This window comes from Chiroxiphia lanceolata, chromosome 12, assembly GCF_009829145.1.
Source record: "Chiroxiphia lanceolata isolate bChiLan1 chromosome 12, bChiLan1.pri, whole genome shotgun sequence".
NCBI lineage: Eukaryota > Metazoa > Chordata > Aves > Passeriformes > Pipridae > Chiroxiphia > Chiroxiphia lanceolata.
In genome coordinates this window covers 17,666,305-17,682,717 of record NC_045648.1, presented here as the reverse complement: position 1 = coordinate 17,682,717, position 16,413 = coordinate 17,666,305, and the positions used below count along the sequence as shown (strand labels likewise).

At 49.7% G+C, this 16,413-nt stretch overlaps 1 protein-coding gene across 4 annotated transcripts in view; it reads right to left on the bottom strand.

Annotated features, from left to right (window-relative positions):
- The window catches only part of LINGO1 (leucine rich repeat and Ig domain containing 1), a 154,881-nt gene that overhangs the window by 103,515 nt on the left and 34,953 nt on the right, over positions 1-16,413 (bottom strand). For all 4 annotated transcript variants that reach the window (XR_004359293.1, XM_032700316.1, XM_032700317.1 and 1 more), the window contains one exon: positions 329-371. The gene's annotated coding sequence lies outside the window, so the exon portion shown is untranslated. The remainder of the gene's footprint in view (positions 1-328; positions 372-16,413) is intronic.

Below are 16,413 nucleotides of genomic sequence, written 5' to 3'. Positions count from 1 at the left end.
TTGCAATCATTGTGCCAATCACTCAGTTGAAGTTTTCAATTCCCATCTGACAAAGTTTACCCAGGAAGGATTAAAGATGCCCACACAGTTTCCCTTTGTGGATCACGGAAAGGCAGTGATAAATGTATTTCAGCCTATTTTTACACAGTGGGGAAATAATCCGTGCTGGGGTGCAGCGTGCTGGGAGCTGGCTCCTTGAGAGAGGCTCACTCAGGCTCTTACACCTGCCTGGGGAGCAGTGATGGTGCCTGGCCTCACTGTTCCACCAGCACCACACAACGCTTTCACACTGGCACGCACTCAGCAAGGAGAAAGGGATTGCACTTACCAGAGCCGAAATCCTACAAGGACCTGCTGGCAAGGCAAGGAACCTGGAAAGGAAGAGAAAGAGGGATGTGGTTCAATGGGTTGGCTTTGGACACCAGCAGGTGGTTTAAGAGGGTGACTGGGGAGTGTTGGTGGGGCCCAGGCCTGCAGGGGTGGGATGGGGCAGGTTGTCCCACGGCAGCACCCTCAGACAGGGCTGTGCCACTGTGAGCAGGAAGGAAGTGACCTGCCCTTGCATTGCACCAGGACCATCTAAATTAGTCAGGGACACCTAAATTCACCCAGCCCGGCTCCCCAGGCTCTCCAGGTGATCAGCTGGCACTGGGGGTGCCACAAACCTGCCGCACACAGTGGGAACTCACCAGGGGATTAAGGAGCCATTCGCTGCTCCCATCCTGGTATGAACACAGGGCTGCCCCATCAATGTTCTCCTCTCATCAGCTCCTGGAGCACACCGTGCAAATCTGTGCTAAGGAGTCACAACAATGCACCTGGGAAACCATAAATATCTGTGAAAAATCTCTCCATAAATCCACATGAAGGGGAATTTACTGCGCTTTCTTTAGAGATTTCTCCGGGTGTTCCCTATTAAACCACTGTGCTCGTTTGCATAAGTATTCCTCAGACAGTAAAGTCTTCCCTGCCATCAGTTATCAGCTCTGCAAACAGAAGCAGCACCAGGCATGGGACATACAAACACCCAGTTGTAAAGACGAGGGACTGGCTCCTCACCTTGAAAAGAAATAAAGGATAGTAATTGCTTAGTGTAACCACAGCACACTCCCAGCAAAGACAGGGTGAACTGGTAGCCCTGAGATGTACAGAACATCTGGGAAAAGGGAAACAGGCCAAAAACCTCTTGGTGTGCTCTCAGGGTGTGCCATACAATGGCAATGCTATGGCAGGAACGAGGATTTTTCACACCATTGGGGAAAAAAGTATCAAAAGGAGAAGAAATTCACAACTGCTGGAATCAGCCCAGCCACCCCAAAGAAATTGCTATAATACATTGTCCAGCCCATACCAAGGCCACTATAGAAATTAGAGAAGGAAATACTTTAGCTGACATAGCAGCAATGAGTACACTTCTAGTGATAATACATAGTTACCAGGCCTCCCCAACACGAAATGATGACCCAGGGCCTTATTAAAAGAGGTAATAATACCCAGTCCAGATGCCTGCTGGTCTCATCTGATGGATGGTTGACCCAACACAACATATATGTGCAGAAGGGTGTTGAAAATAAGAGAAATATGCTTAATGGTATCAGCCCATGGCTCTGGAAATACAGGTACCTGATATACAACCTGGAGATGTAATTTTAATTAACGTGTTCTCACGGAAATTCAAATTGGAACCCAAGTGCTAAGGGCCAAATACCATCTTACTGTGTCCCTATTTTGCAAATAAATTTTTAGGAAAAGAAAGTTGGATACACCATTCTGACATCAAGTAGGTGGTAACTGGCCAGCCAGCTGACGAATGACTGACTCCTGGAAAAACTCTCACATCAACCTAGAGTGGAGTGGGACATCTCACTACTCTTGGTATTAATGACTCTGTTACTGCCACAGCATGGCCAAGGATAAAAATGATGGATGATGCGGATTAGTGGAAAGTTAAAAAAATCCAGAAGGAAGACAGTTTTCCTAGATTACATAGGAACAAGGTTCCCAATTCCTGAAACACCTAATGGGAAGGCTCTCACTTTCAGTTCTCAGTCAGATAAGGTTTATAATTTAGCCTTGACAGAGGGAAGCAGTAGGGACAGGTCTCATTGCCTCAGTAATATAACTTGCTGCTCAACACTTAATACCAGTTGTTACAAGATGACAGATAATAGTTTAAAAAGTAATAGTAAAGGTTAATGTCACTTGTGGAAGTGTTGACCCAGGACTCACTACCCTTTCTCTGCTCAGCCCCCTTCAAAGCAAACAAAAAGGGATGCAACTGGTTCTACAGGGACAGGATTTGGAGTCCTAAATGGTATAGATGTTGAAGTACTCCTAAATAAACTAAGTGCAACAAGTGATTTAAGCAAATTAGAACACCCATTGTGATCCTCTCTGTTAGTACTGGGGACTAATCAATGGCTCTTATCTAATAGATTGCCTCAGTGGGAGAAAATTAATAAGAGAGACCACCAGCTGATTGTAGAGACACTTGGATTGGTCCAGGGCAATCTTTCACCAACTCTTAGCTGTATCCACACTCAACTGTGGATGCACTCTACAGTGGCACAGGAGGGTGCTTACATGAGGGTAGGCAAAGAAGGCACCTTACCCACAAAGATCTAAAAAGCAATTTGGACAATACAACTCAGTTTGAAAGAGAATTTCAATCCTCGTGGTATTTGGACAGTTATGACCCCATAAAAATAAGGTCACAGTTTCTGCCTCAGTAGTATAATGCTTCAGTATACACCATATACCCGATTGTTGTTTCAAATCACAATGGGATCATACTCCTTCCAACAGAACATAAACTATGGATAACACAAAGCAGACACATATGGCTAATAGTTGGTGTTGATGGGAACAACAAGGATTCATTTGTAAAAGTAACGCCATTAAAGCCCAAGACATGTCTTGACACTGAGCAAAATATTTGTCATTTTTGAAACAAATGTCAATGAAACCCCTAAAACTACATTTATATATATTGGAAAAGGATGTGTTTTCTTAAGGACCCTTTGTGGTTTTATTTTTGTAGGTGATATTACTGTACATGCAAGTAATCATTCAAATATTTGAATTTGTAACTTTACTAGAATTATAGAGTATGGTTTTAATTATACAGCTCCTGTTACATCCCACCAGTTGTTACAGTCTAATTATACACTAGTTAAAGACTTGTTACCTATTTTGACTGGAGTTAATCTTAATGCTGGTAAGGAAATTATCACAACGTGGTGACTTACATGAACTATTAAAACATACATGAATTGATGGAAAAAAAATTCTAACCACTGCACACCATAGCGTGGACAAAATATGGTGCGTGCTTGAAAGAGGAAAAAGAGATGGAGAACAGTGGTGGGAAACTCTCCTAGGGTGGTCATCTGCAGCCAGAGGAATTTATAACCTCCTGCTCCACCCAGTGGTAATCGTACTAGCTTTAAGTCTGTTAGGTTTGGTGCTTGTAATCATTTTGTAGATACGATTATGCAAACTGATCATGCTTTTTGAAAGGCTTTGCAAGCCTTGCTAAATGTATTAGCAGGAATGCTTAAGAAAAACAAAGGGAGGACTGTAAAGAAATAAAGGATACTAATTGCTTAGCATAACTTCCTTAGTGTTAGTAGCTAGATGTGCTGAAGCTTTAGGCCCCATTTTCATCAGATGTCACCCTGTGCAGCTCATGCAAGGCTGCCTGGAGAGCATGTTGTGTTTCAGCTGTGACATTTCTCTGCATGTTGAACATATCCCTATCATGGCTTCCATGTACTTCTGCAGAGATGGGTGGGAGACAGGAGAAAATGAATAACACGTTTCCTTCCAGCACGAAATTGTGAGCGTGTCCTCCTCTGAGTGCAATTTGTGTGTATATGACTCCTGTAGTCTGGCTAATACTGCTATGGATACTGGAGATTAAAGGATTTGGGGCTGTAAAATCTATTTCACCCACCCAGGCCTGAGAAAGGGAATGTGAGCAGGGAAAAGGTCTTGCAGAAAACGCTGTATGAAGCAGGGTCTGGCCTGCAGGTGACCATCCCACCATGTCCCCTTGCTGCTGGGGACCTCCCCCAGGCAGGTCTCAGCTTTGAGCAGCAGGGACATGAAGGAGGGCGAATGCAGATGTCAGGACCAAAGCCCCTGCAGCCACACCCCCAGGGCTGATCCCTCACCAGTGGCTCCCAAACCCAGCATGCCACCATCAGGATGCTCCTGACCCTATGCCAAGCACTGCTGTCACATTCCCAGAGCACAGAGCCCTCCCTGGTGTGGCATGGCGAGGGTGCAGTGGACACAGTGAAAGCCTTAAATGGTCACAGTGCTGCTGCTCAGAGTGCTCTCCAGGCCTGGGAGAAGAGCTGTTGTCTCCGAGTCAGAGAGCTAATAACAACACCAGAAAATTCAGAAAATTTCTGCTTTGGCTGAGGCAATGGTCTCTCTCTCTGCCCCGTGGAGAGGAAAGCTGCAATGCTTCCCACTGGGCTGGACTGTGCTTCCAGCCCCCAGCCCTGCTGCACCCTGGCTCCTCATTAGGGACTTGCCCTGGGATTGCAGGGTGAACCAATGGGGGAAGTACCCTGCCCTAGAGCAAGAAGCTGGGTAGCAAACTTCTTTGCAGCCCTCAAATCTAAGGAAGTCTCAAAAATAACTCTCCTATAGAGTCAGAATCCTTCCCAGCTCAGAGCAGGCACAGCCACCATTCCTGCCCAGAGGGGAAGCCGTGGCAATCTCCCTCCAGCTCCTCCAAGACAGTGTAATATGAAGCAGAGCAAATACTGAGTTGTTCTGAGAGCATTGAGGAGAGAAGCAGAGCAAGGAGATGGCTTTAACCCTAATGTTATGAGCTCAGACACAGCCTTATAGATCCCCAAGTAGCAGAGGAGCTATCTCCACTTTGATCCAGATTTGATTCAAAATGGAGCATCTCCCTCAGCATCACCCGCAGGGCAGCAGCAAAGCAACCTCATTTTCCTCTGCTTTATCCCTTTTGCCACCCACTGTGTGCCTGAGGCCTCAGAGCCAGAAACCCCGGCTCCCTGCACTCCTTGGTCATGATGTGCTGGGGCAGCCCCCAGCTGCGGGTGCATCCCCCTCCTTAGGCACCCCTGAGGCTGGCACTGCCTGCCCTGCCCTGCCCTGCCCTGCCCAGCTCAGTGTAGCCGTGGCACGGGGGATGGTCCCTCCCTGCACTGGGGTGGGGATGAGCCAGCACAGAGACAGGGAAATGAGAACCTGCCGGGGCATAATGCCAATTCACCGCCCATTAACTTCCCACAAATCCTCCACTCCACAGCCTATCTTCCTCTGCCGCGTCCTCTCGCTCCCCCTCCTCCTCCTCCTCCTCCCAGGCTAATGGTCTTTTTGCATGTGAAGACAAACTGCGTAGGTACCCTTGGCTGTGCTTGGGAGCCCTTCTATGGCAGTGTCTCTGGGAAGGTCTGATAGGAGACATCCCCGGCACCCCTTGGGCACCCTCCTGGCACCCATGGGCGATGGGACTGCCCCACACAGCACAGCTCACTGCCAAATGTTCTCCTGCTCTAGTGGATTGAATGTCAGACTCTGAACATTAACTTTTATGGCGTAATATACCCAGCACCAACCCACATTGCCAAGAGACACCCCAAAGCTATGACCAGATCTGGATGGGAATGATTGTTTAAACACCCCACAGAGTCCTGTGCATACGGGATAGATTTGCTGTCACTTCTTGTAAAATTAGGGAGGGATAAAACCAAACAGCTGAGCAGCAATGTCTGCTGGGCAGAGCGGGAGCAACACCAGTGTGGCTCAAGGGCTTCAGCTAAAAAGGGAGCTCCAGAATAAACACCAGCAAAGCCTCACCATGAGGCATCTTTGCTTACAGCTCCTGCATGAAGAGCAGATTTGACCTGCAAGCCCTCCTGACCCGCGGAAGCCCGGCAGAGCATCAGCTGGGTTTGCATCAGCACTTTCTGCAAGCAGCCACATTTCAGTGGTCCTTCGACACAGGGCAGAAGGGGCAGGGAGCTCCCCTGGGAGGTTCAGTGAAGTTCCTCAGATAAGAACAGATGAAAAGCACTGACAATGTAGCTCAGCCTGGGCTGCCCTCCCTGCCGAGGCGCTCACTGCACTGCCTGCCACGCAGGAATTCAGTGGCCATCTGCAACACAGAGGCAACAGCAACCCTGAGACTGCCCAGAAGCAGCTTAAGATCATTCCATGTCCCCTCGTTCCCCTCGACCCAAGCTATCCCTTTCCCACCTTCTTTGCCTGGGAGCTACACCCATGGGCCAGCAGCAGTGGCTTTGCAGAGGAGATAGTTTTCACCTGCTCAGCAGAGAGCACATATTTTACCTGACAAACTGAGCTCAGCCCAAACCTTAGTTTTCCACCAGAAGATGTTTGCACAAGAAATTTGCATCCAGTCCTTTCCATCGAGAGGCACAGCTTCTCACATGAGGTAGGGGTTTAGAATACAGAGTGTTCCTCAAGGCAGCAGACAAATGCTGGACCAGAGTTAGTGGCTGGAGGCTGAATCTAGACAAACAGACTAAAATAAGGCCCAATTGTGACTGTCACAAGGACTGTTGCAGCTGCTAAGTTAGGAGCAAGAGGAATACTCAGCCTTCAGCTATCTCAAGGGAAAGAGAGGCTGTTCCTCCAAAGGAGGTGCCATAAGGATGCGTACAAGCAACTTTCAAGAGATGTAAGTGGAGTACAACTGTGAAGGAGCTGGCTTCCACCAGTGCTACAGAGCTGTAACATGATGCTCTGGGATGGCACCAGCCTTTTCTCTAGACAGCAGATCACATCCCTCTCTGGCAGTGCTGAGGCTTGTAAGATGGGAAAGAAAAAGCATTCCTAAGCCCAGCTAACCCACCTATGAGAGCTCATAGCATGATCACATCAGTAACCATAACCCCTGAAGCACCTCCCAGCCCTCACAAAATTCCCCTTCATTGCGGCTCCCACCTTTTATCTTTAAAAACCACAACAGGCAAGCTTAAAAAAAACATGACAAATAATCCAAGGAAAAGAATACAACAGCCTTTGAAACCCCATCCTACAGTTGAAAGGGAGGGATGGAGGCAAGGCAAGAAAGAGTGTAAAGCCTCATTACCATCAGAAATCCTCTCTCCCTGCCCTTACCTCCCTGCTCATTTCCATATCACAGGGGACACAATATCTTTCTTCTCTTGAAAAACATCCCATTTTTGCAGAGACCGGCTGTCCCTACTCCCAGCACTGGCTTATGGAGCTGGGGAACAAAAGCAGGCTCACACCTGCCCTGACAGGCAGTGCCTGTGTGTGAGTTTCCAGGCCCTTATCAGCCTCTCGGGAGCAGTTTTTACCATTATTATTATTAGTCTACTTTATCTCTTTTTTTTTTCTTCTTAGCTTCAAGATCCTTTAGTCAGTCAAATTATACTCAGAGTAACAGAAGTAGCAGAAAATAAAGCATTATAAGGGGTTCAGGAAGTTATTTTCATCTCAAGGAGCACGTAAGAAAGGTTGACAAGTCTTCATTCTGCTCTTACTGGATAATCTGTAGGTTCCTAGATGATATGGGGAAAAAATTAAATGCATCAGAAGAAATTACAGGAAGAAGTAAAACTCAGGTCTCTGCATAAATTGAAGTAATATGCAGCTTGGCTGACAGAGGAGGGTGAAATGTCAGTGCCAGGAAGGAAAAGGGTGGCCACAGCATCCAGACAGGGCTGGGCCAAGGGTGCTGGGTGCAGGGCAGAAGGGTCACTCAGCCCCCTCCAGCAGGTCTTTCCTCCTGCTAAGTGGACCTGTCACATCCTTCCAGTCCAGGGCATCACTGGGCAAAGCAGCTCAGCAAAGGGGAAGCAAAGCAGCTCAGACATCAGTCAGCGTCCTGCACACTGCCCCGGGTCGCTGGGTTTGTCCTGCTCCTGTCTGGGTGCTCCGAGCAAAGCTAAAAGCATCAAGCCGGGCACGGCAAAATTCTTCTGCCAAGACTTCAGGCTCTTGCATTTACACACATAGTGTGGGGCCCTGGGAGCTCCCAGCATCCACCCAGCAAGCACGGAATGCATGGCTGGGAGCAGAGCCAGGGTGCTGAGGAAGGGGCCAGGACCACAGGGCGATGCACAGAGGGGAGAGCAGATGAGGAACCATCTTCCCCCGCCGCTGGCCTTTGGGGGTTAGAGATGGACGCAGACAGTACTGAATTGCCAAGGGACGCAGGTACCAGCTGCAGGTCGGCACAAGGCAGTTCTGAATAGCACAAAAAAAGGTGCACAAAGGCATTTGCGGCGTGGGACAGCCTTCCCCCCAGCAGTTGTGCTGAGAGCAAGGGAATGGGATCCCCCTCCCCACAGCGAGGGCAGGGGGGTCCGGGGCAGCCCCCTCCCGATGTGGCAGGGCAGCCAGCCCGATGTCTCTCCAGCTGTTCGGCGGCTGAGCCACGTGGTGCCGAGGCGGTGCTGTCACCGGTGATTGATGGCACGGTTCAGGAGGAAATAAATTCCCAGGCTTTCGCAGGAGGTGAACTGGGGGGTGTATCCATCTTCAAGATGCTTAATGAATGTGCCACAGCCCGCGGAGTGGCAGCAGATACATCTCTGCAGCCAGCACTCCCCACGCTGTTCCTAGCGAGGTTCAGGCACAATTTAACAGCTTCTTATTGATTTTATTTGTTTCCCAGGCCCTGGCAGTGTCTAGATTGCCCCAGTCCAACAAGAGCCCCACAGTCACAGTGGGGACCCACACTTGATTTTCCCATTCTACCCCTCATCCCTGGAAGGGGCAATGCAACATCACCATCCCCAGAGCAACCCTGGGGACAAAATCTGATGTTTGGCCAGAAAAGATGCAGTTTTAGGTTTTTTGAAACATATTAAGGCTCACATGAGATCTAGCTCCAAAAAAAACCCCATGATACAGTATTACTAGAGCATGGTGAGCACTGACACAGCACTGGGGGAAATGCTGCCCCACGCTGCCCTGGCACCAGGCTTGGGGTTGTACCTTTGGAACTCAAAGCAAAATAAGGACCTTACCAAAGACACCCTCGCAAGATGGACTTTGGAAAGTCCTAGCTTTTATGTAGCATAGAAGACCTCAATTTTCAAGGCAAGAAAAATGGCAATCAGCAGTTCTGGCATGTGGCGTGGCTTTGTTTTTCCCTCTTTCCCTTAGGGCATTAAAAAAAGGAAAAAGAAAGCAAAGCAGCAAAGAACAGCAGAGACCCAGCTGACCTTTCTGGCTAAGAGACCTTGTCTGAATCACTGGATGGTAACAATGAATGAAATGCCAGTGCCCTGCCTTATAAATACCAGCTTCCTCTTGGGGTGAAATGCCAGCTTTCGAACATGGAAAAGCTGCAAAGAAAATGTCACCCTCGCCAAAGTGTGAAATGCCAGCCTGCTGCAAGATCCTGGCCCCATGCACAGGGAGACAGGCAGGCTAATGCCTGCTGCTGGGTCCCCAACCTCCTCCCGTTGGGGGCCTTCTCCAAAGCTCCATAGCATGAAGGGGACAGGACTTCAATGTGGGACAGCCAGAGCCTCAGTCCTCCAGCACTACCTTCAGCATCACAGCAGTGAGCTACTCAGAAAAGCTTCCTTGGGGATTTGGGTTTTTTTCTTCCCTTTTCCAGTGGCTATGAGTTGGTGTGGCCAGTGAGACAAATAAATCATGTTTAAAGAACGGTTCAGACAAGCCAAAACAGTTATTTCCAGTTTCCCCAGTGAAATGAAAAAAAACAATTGAGCATAAAGAGATTTTGCCATCTAAAAAAGTTTATCACAAGCCAAACTCCTAGTTCCCAGTGAGCACTGTTGTCGCTGGGTTTAATCCTATTTATTAAACACAGGAAACCATCCAACATACTGCCCACGTGTCAAGAAATGCTTCCCGTGAAGCTGGTGATATTTGTAACATCTCCCATACCCTTCCCAGGGCCGAGTTTGGCTTAATCCAAAGCCGTGTTCTCCAGAAGCTCATCCTTACTTTTCCCTCCACCTGGCATCCTCCTGCCTCAGCTTCCTGGTACCAAAGCCCCATCACCAAACCTGTGCCAGCTCAGGGCAGCACAGCAGAAGGGACAACCTGGGGACCCTAGGGCCATCCCTGGGAACTGTAGGGCTGCAGAAATGTAACTAAACCTTCCTACCTGATAAAATTACGTCGGGAAATGAATGAAGTTGCTTTTTGTCATCTGAGAATTGGAGCTGTTCTCTTTCCCCACACCCACGTCTTTTTTTTTTTTTTTTTTCCCCGTAAATGTGTGAAATAATTTTACCACCCTTTTTTTTTTTTTTGCCTTTCGGTTACTCCTTCTCCCCTCAGATCTCGCCCTTCCTAGCATTTGAAAATAGCTCATGAAAAGGAGGAGGAAGGAGGGGAATGAAAGGAAGTGTGTGGGGATGCAAGATGGAAGGGAAGAGAAGGGAAAAATACACGAAGAGTGAAAAATACATGTTTTTCAAAGCAAATAAGAATGGCTGCTTCAACTCCAGCACCCATTCTGGGAAAGGGCTACTCATCTGGCAAGTTTTTTTTAAGACTATTTGCATCCTGTCATTTGTTAGGCAACACCTAGGAAGAAAGTGGCACAGCATGCCTGCCTGCACCTGCCTGTACCTCATATGCAGGCAGCTGTCCCAGCTGAGTGCTGGACTGCAGCAAGAAAACGTGACCTTCCAGGGACCCACGTATTGTTTATGGTTAGAGCTGCTCGGGAACCCTGTAAATGGATGTTTTTCCTTGCAAAACACTTGCAGCTGGGACTGAAATGGTTGGGAAAACCACCTCAGGTTTGATAACCTGCTGACAGAGCAGCAGCACGGCCCCAGGCTGCTGCTCAGCCCCATAAGACCCAACAGCACGGCACAGGGAAGGGGCTCAGACGCCTCGGGCCTCAGAGGGGCTGGGGGCTGAAGGGTTTTTTTTCTCCAGTTGGCAACAGGCTGGTAACCAGGCTGCTCCTGGCTTGCAAGCAAGGCAAGCCATTAGCACTGGAGTAGCTCCAGGGGTGGGTTTGTGCCCGACCCCTCTCCCTGCCTGCCAAGTGAGAGATCTCCACAGGAAATGGTTTTAATGCATCAGCCTCCATGTGCATCGAGTCCAGGGCTTTCCCCCAAGTGCTTCTCTGTAATGGATTTAATCCTTGACCCGGAGAGATGCTGCCCTCACAGAAGTCCCCAGGGAATCAGAATTCTGGTTCCTCCACAGCTTTCCTGCAAGGGAAAGGCAGCCAAGGGTGGGCAGCCCCAGCAGCATCACACCCCTAATGCAAACCTTCTCTAGCCTTGGCAGTGGTGGGGCTGCTGGCACAGGAAGACGGATGCTCAGTGCTAGGGGAGGCATCCAGTGCAATCTTCCCCTCCCACATCCCTCATCTCCATTTGATATCTCCTCTTTCCCTGCATGGCATCTTCCCCTCACCTGCTCCTGTCCTCTGGGCAGTGGTTCTGGGGCCAAAGGGATGCTTTCCAGACTTTTTCTTTAAAAAACCCTAACAACCTAATTCATTGCAAAGCAGCCACTTCATGTCTGACATGGAGGGGATTTGGGAATTTATGTTAGCAGCAGCACAGAGGGGAATCCATGGCTGGAGCAGCAGCGGGAAGGCTGGCAGCCCCAGGCATTGCCAGCACGGCTGCTGTCAGAGCCCTGGGGAGCCACCCCCCGAGCAGCACAGCTCTGCAGGGATGCACAGACACAGTGCCAAGTCCAAAGGAAGCTTCCCATCCCAATCAGAAGCATGGCAAGCACTCCTTGCCTCGACAGCATCAGAAGCCAAGAAGGGAACTACACCTCATCCTGTGCCACACCTACCCCGGGAAAGCTGGCTTGGGGTGAGCCTCAGAGAAGTGGCAACACATCAAGGAGAGCCTGGCTGCCCTGGGCCGGGTTCAGGCCAAGCAAGAGCATCCCCACACCTGCCACGAGTGAAGGTAGGAGTCTCTACCACTGCTTGCAGCTCCCTCAGTAGCTTGGGAGGGAGGAGTTCACCAAGTCTGATAGGCAGTGATGCCCCAACCCAACAGTCTGCAGGAGCTGAACAGGACCACCTTGAGATGGCAGTGGGACACTGAACATTGCTCCAGCCGAACACCCAAGCCCAGCAATCTGCTTCTTTCCTTAGGGGATGTCACCCTGCAATGCTCTCTCTTCCCACCCTCCCACAAGGACACTCATTTTTTCCAGCTGAGCTGAGGAACAAAAAAATCATCACCCACTCCAAGTAGGTGGGTTGTCAGCGGCCAAGGGAAAGATGCACTGTGTTTGGCGATGGTCCACGGAGCCAACTCAACAAAGACAGATGATAGGCAGTGAAGCCACCCTTTCCAATAATATCACTGCGTGGCACACGGATCACTCTTGCTTCAGAGATCTCCAAGGGCCTACTGTGAACTTCACAATACCCCTGTTTCCAGCACACAGGAATGCTGCTTGCAAAGCTAATAATTTTCTAGGGTGTCTTCATTAGCCTTTAAACACTCTGCTTCTGGCCTCCTGCATTACCACCAAAGGCCCTGGGCCACATCCTGCTCTCGTGTACAGCAGTGTAAATGTGTGTATTCACACCTGAAATCACATTATGGATGTTACACCAGTGTACAAACATGCTCTCAGATGCTCACAGGCGCATTGCTCCCTTCACCTCCAAGGTGACAACAAGCCTGCGAGACCCCCACCCCACCTCATCAATGTAACCTGGGTCTGACACAGTTCCTCCTGCACAACCCCACTTTTAACTCCAGCAGTTTGCATGAAATCCCTCCTCCCCTGAGCTCAACACGAGGCATTTCAGCTACTGAGCCTCAAAATCAGAAGCAGCACCTTCAACTGCCCGTCCCTTCATGCCACGAACCAACAGGCAAACACTGAAATACACCTTAATCCTCACTTGCAGAAGAGCCTCTTTCCAGAGCAGCAAAATTATTTTATTATAGGAGAAGTCTAACTAGGGACAATGCTGAAAGCCCTTACAAGCCATGTGCAAATAACCACATGTTAACAGCCAGGCAGATGGCAGAGCAGGCCAGAGCAACACAGGCTTCAACTGAAAACACCAGCTCTGCCCAAGGTATGGCCAGTACTGGGCTTTCCACGTGTCCAGAGTCCCCCATCCTCCTTCCTGCTTCCCAGAACCTGCCAGTGCAGTCCCTTCATGTTTTAACCTGCTCTGGGGCTCTGCAGCTCTCCCCTAGTCCAGCCCTGAGAGTCCACACTCCTCTGCACACATGTGACAGCATCAAAAAACCTTCTCAGGTTTCAACACAGAGTCCCCACAAGTGTTTTAGCTTGGCCGAACCAGATTTTTCCCAAGAAATGATGTCTTGATGGATGTTTTCCAGCCAGCTAGAAAGGCTCACAGTGCCTGCCAGCACTTGCACTGCTGGGGTGTTCCCCAGGGGTCTGGACCAGACCTGGCATAAAGCAGCATCTACCCTGGCTGGGAGGTGACTGGCTGCAAAGCTGGCAGCTCAGTCTTACAAAGCCAGGCCAGACATGGGGTTTCCACACTCCACAGCTCCCAGTCCTTCCACACCTCTCACTTGGGATGTAAGGTGGCAGGGAAGCGCAACAGCCCAGGATGAGCCCAGCTCTCCCACTGCCACCAGGCTTGGATGCGGGGCTGATTATAGGGATTAAAAACCAGAACAGCAGCAAGCAGCAGGAGGGATGTGCTGGCAGGGGCCAGGCTCACTGGCCTGCAGGATGCCATGGGGGGATCTTGAAAGTAAAGAAAGATCTGAGCGGGCATCGCCGCCTGGCTCCCTCTCTAACGAGGGACAGAAACAACTCACAGTCAGCAAAGAGCTTCCAGATGAAAGCAGCTCCATTCCTGGGATCTTGTTATTATTTCACAGATGTTTCTCACATACCTTTTCTTTATTGTTATTTTTGTAAGGTCACGCATTGCTCTGGATAAACGGGGCCTCTGTGGCGGCAGGAAAGGCAAGACAGCTCCTGGGGGCTGCCCATGGCACTGGCAGGGCCAGCACTGCCCAAACACACAAACTCCATCTCTGAGGATGCTAAAATGTATCAAGCAGCAGGCTTTGGCAGCAAATACCCTGCACAGGACCTCAGCCCGTGTAACCAGCCCCTTCTGCTCCTCACCAGCAGGATGGGCTTTTCAATGGCTGGTTTCTCTGGGGAATTGCTGAAAAATCCCAGTGTGAAAAGCACTAGCAAAGAGCAAACTATTGTGACCCAGCCTTTACCTCTGCCTCCAGGCAGGATTGCCATAAAACAATCTGAAATCCAGGCTGAGGAGATCCTGCCTGGTCTGCCCCAAATCTGGCAGGGAAAAAAAAAAAAAATCCTCCCTCCTTGAAAAGCTAAAGCTACTAAATGGCAGCCAGTCACAGATCTGCCTGTCTTTGCAAAGCCCTGAGTGGAATGGCCTCAGCCAGGATCACTGGGCAAAGGGACCATGCAGGAATGGGTTGTCCTCCTGCCCTAAGCTGGGCACCCAGCCTGGTCCTTGGCCTCTCCCAAACCCTTACTGAGCTTTTAGCACAACAGCTGAGTAGCAAGAGAAGACTGAAAGGTGGAAAGGAAAAGGATTAAAAATAGATTCCAGTTTTGTTTCAAATATTGTAAAATAAAAGGTCCTGCAGCAACCATTGTGGAACCAAAAAGCACACCCGCATCTTGGGCCGCAAGACAGCTCAACACAGCAGATGTATTTTTCATTAAAAGACTATTTAATATTGCAGGTTCCTGCTGAAGACCTGCTTTCTTGACTCTGGCTGATTGCTGGGGAACAACTGCTTTCCCCTCCCTTGCCTGGTGGAGCAGGGCTTTGCTCCCACAGCCCCGAGCATCCCCTTCTGCACAGTGTCCCTGCCTTGATGTCTCCAGGAGCATCTCTGTCCCCCACCAGCATCCCCTTGCACACACTCAGCACTAGTGAGAAAGCCCCATATCCAGACAAGGTGAGTGGTACGGTGCCATCAACCTGGCAAGTGAAGGGAAACGAGAAACAAATTATCAGGCATTAATAAAAAAGAAAAATTAAGGGCAAGAACGGTCCCAACTGCACAAGCCCAACAGCTGGCAGTAAAGGGAATTCATTTCCCCCTAAGGAGAGACAACTACACTTTGTTAACTCAAATTTTTGCATTTATCACCTTTGCACCACCTCTGTCTGCCTCATCACCATCAGGCCATGATAATGTATGAGAAATAGTAATTTATTGCCCAGCATCTCACTCAGCAAAGACACATGGTACTGTGGGAATGGATTTACCCCACGCCCAGCTCCCAGCACAATAAGGCTAATTTGGACACACTGTTGAGCCAAACCCTCCTTTCTCCTCTCTCCTCCTTTTATTTTATTTTAAGGCTTTAAGGTGTGGGGCTCTGCTTCTCTGCCCATGATGCTCCCCTTGGGTACCCACCCCAGGTGCTGGCACCCAGTGGGGCTGCACTGGAGCACCTGGTCCTGCCAGCACATGCTCATGGCATTTTTGGGCTCCAAAAAGCAGCACAGGAGCCACCGACACAGGGGGATATCAGCAGCAGGGGCTCGAAGCAGGCAATAGCCTCTCTCGGGCCCCTTCGTGTTGGCTTTGGTGTCCCCTATGTTTCCCCAACACGCTGTATTTGATTGGAATTGTATGCAAAGAGCTGGCTCTGCCTCCCACGCAGCTGTTGACTGTGCAGCAGGGCTCTGTTTGTTCGAGATTTGCTTTGCAAGAGGGGAGGAGGGAGCAGCAGGCAGCTCTGTAAGGAGGTATGTTGCTGGATCCTGCCATTTTTAAAAATTAAAGGAATTGCAACGAATTAATTCTTAATTAATTAACAGAGACTTCAAGACTGAGAGATGCAGAATGCAGAGGAGAAGAAAAAAGGCAAAAATCCCTGGTTGCTGGACACATTTCTTCTGGTAGAAAAGCTTTTTAGGAGATTAAAAAATTCATGTTCAGACGATTTTTGCAGGAGGCAGGCAGAACTGGCTGGAGCCCAAGTGGTGCCACCCCCTTGGGTGCTGCCATGGGTGCAGCCCCCAGCCTGCCTGCTCCTGGTCCTCCAGCCCAGGGCCCAGCCCATCCCTCGCAGAGGGACATTGCCTGCAATCAAAGGAGTGGCGCCGGAGCCAGCCGCCCACAAAAGTCCCTGGGGCTTGCCCGCTTGCTGGAAGAGGAAATATCAAACCTGTCTGGAAATCAAACAGCAGAGTTGGAACAGAGGGAAGAAAAGAAACACAGGAAACTAAACCTAAGCTGACACCCTTTGTAATTGAAAACACCCAATGTGGAGAATCATCGCTCGGGGGGCAACATGCTCTCTCAGAGGCACGCAATGGAAATCCAAAGTGACTCCGACCCTGCAGCAGCTTCCCCAGACACTGCTGGCCATCAGAGAGAGCCCAAGATGATGATTTCCACTGCTCTCAGCTGCAGGATTCTGGCGACAAGCTCTGAGGCATGCAGA